A 2,500-nucleotide genomic window follows, 5' to 3' on the forward strand; every position below is an offset into this window, starting at 1 on the left:
TTGTAAGTTTGAGAAAATTAGGCTAAATTGTAGGTTTGAAATAGGTAAAATATTTTTGGATAACAACATCAAGAAGAAAAATTATGAATAATTGAATATTAAGCTAATATGCATGTCAGATTCTGGTCAAAAGTAAGAGAAGAAAGTCATAAGACTTAAATATCATGAGAGGTCTTGATGAAACCAAAGAATATCTTGATCATGAAAGATATGACTTATTTATACGTTAATAATAAATATGAAATGGATTTGTAACAAAGTAAAGGAATATGTTAAAACAAATCACTGTTTATTTGTAAATAAATAAAGGTCATTTTCTACAATTTCTTTAAATCAAAATTGTCCTCTGAAATTTTGTTTACCGTTATGTTGAATTCCTAACAAAAAGCAACAGACAAAATTGAATAATATCATATGTCGATTTTATCATTCAATTTATATTACAAAAATAAGACTAAAATATGTAGTAAATTAATAAATCCAATTTAAGGCTTCATTTTACCTTCATATATATAATTCATTTCATCATTAAAATAAAATATAATATGAGTATGAGATCTAACCACAGATTAATCAGTTGTGATGTGATTCTTCATTATTTTCAATTGTCTGGTGTTTCGGAGTCTTGTGAGTTACCATTACCAACTATATAAATTGTTATTGAACTCATTTGGTTTTGTATTAAAAATTATAAGCTTAACTTTATTGGAGATATCTATGAACACGTGATTGGTATGTCTTCTTTAACCAACATATATATGGAGTTTTTTGAGACTAGATTTTGAAACTCAAATTGTTTGTTATTGCTATATTGGTGATGTGTTTGATATTCTAAAGAAAAATCTTAATCTTGAGAGTTTTCTTGCTATCATCTATTCATTGATTCGTCCATTAAATTTACAATAGATAAGAGAAAAAAATAACAACATATTGTATTTAGACATTTTTACAGCTGACCAATAAACTTACATTTTCAATATCAAGAAACCTATCCAATAGCTTATCATATATACATTTCTATTCAGAGATTTCAAACAAAGAAGCAGGAAAAGATAGCCTAACAATTGATTTAATAATAGATAGAGGAGATTTCATTGTAGTAAAACTCGCTGAACTCACACCAAAAGTCTGCAAGAATGCTTTATACTTACAGCTTGGAAAAACTTTATCTTCATACCAATTCCCAAAAAGGAAGTGACAAAAGAGATGAAAAATAACCGCCCAACAAATTTTCGCTTCATAACATATAAAGTATTTACGAAGATCGTATCAGGCCGAATAGAAAGACAGCGAGACTTTAATAAACCAAGAAAGCAGGCAGGTTTTGGAAGTGGGCATTCAACCACTGACCATAACACGCTTATGAAAAATCAACAGAATATGAATTCTCCTCCATCAACTGTTAGGCCATCTTTTCCTGCTGCTTTGCCTCTTTTCATTCCTTTCAATGCTTTCTATACTCTCCTGCTGTTACGTGAGTACTGGCTAACATTTTTCATTATTCTATTGGTGAAGTTATTCCTTATGAAACTATTGTATACACATAAATCTTTGCATTAAAAAAACGGTAAATATCTGGTAACATTTATTGCAGGATTTTTACCGTTTAACAAACGGATCAATTGATGTAAAGGAATGATATTACGGTCACCAACCCGTAGAAGATAATAACAAAGTAAAGTAATATTACGGTCGCCCGTATTTTACTGAAATACGGCTGAGAACAGTATATTTTTACTGAGAATCTCCGATTAAAATTACGGTTTTTTTCAACAGTGTAGCATTGTATATAAATGTTCTGCAATTTTTATCATTCCATATCTATTGTTGATAATATTTCTATTTTCATCCTTTGAAACAAACATCTTTTGGCACCCTATTCCAAGTCTTCTTTCCATCACTTTCATACTTCTTCCCTTTTTTTCAGTGTTTCTTCAATTCTGGTCTGATTGTGTTTACGAAAATCTTGGGTTTTTAGTTTGTTTATTGTTTTTGGGAAGTTCTACTAATTCATTTTCATCTCGCTTGTATTTTACCCTCTTTTCTAATTTTTTTTTTATAGATTTTTTGTCTTTTCTGATAGTCTTCCTTAATCTTGTTTAGGAACTTTTGCTGATCAATGCAAATTTTATTAAATCACTGTTCATTTCTTCTTTACTTGCTCCCAATTCCTAATGTTGCTTGGAGTACTCCTATTTTGTATTGCTAAACTAAACTCATCATATGTTTCTCTTATATTTATATATATAATTTCATTTTAAAAAGAATTTTCTCTTTTTCTTAGATCTAATGTAAATAAATTCTGCTTCTTGCCATTCTATAATCGCTTACCTTTAATTGATTTCCATTCACATCTCTAACTAAATTCCATTTTTCACTAAGAACAAGATCTATTTAATTTTTTGATTCTGCATTCGGGCTTCTCCGTGCGTCCATTTTCCCTTTTATCAAAGAAGCTTCTCATAGTTTTAAGATTGTTTCTTTCAGCATATTCTACAAG

At 29.0% G+C, this 2,500-nt stretch overlaps 1 pseudogene; it reads left to right on the top strand.

The window, feature by feature from the left end:
- LOC137659762 (uncharacterized) overlaps positions 1 to 2,500 on the top strand; it is a 33,378-nt pseudogene that overhangs the window by 2,356 nt on the left and 28,522 nt on the right.

The sequence above is a fragment of the Palaemon carinicauda genome, chromosome 20 (assembly GCF_036898095.1).
Source record: "Palaemon carinicauda isolate YSFRI2023 chromosome 20, ASM3689809v2, whole genome shotgun sequence".
NCBI lineage: Eukaryota > Metazoa > Arthropoda > Malacostraca > Decapoda > Palaemonidae > Palaemon > Palaemon carinicauda.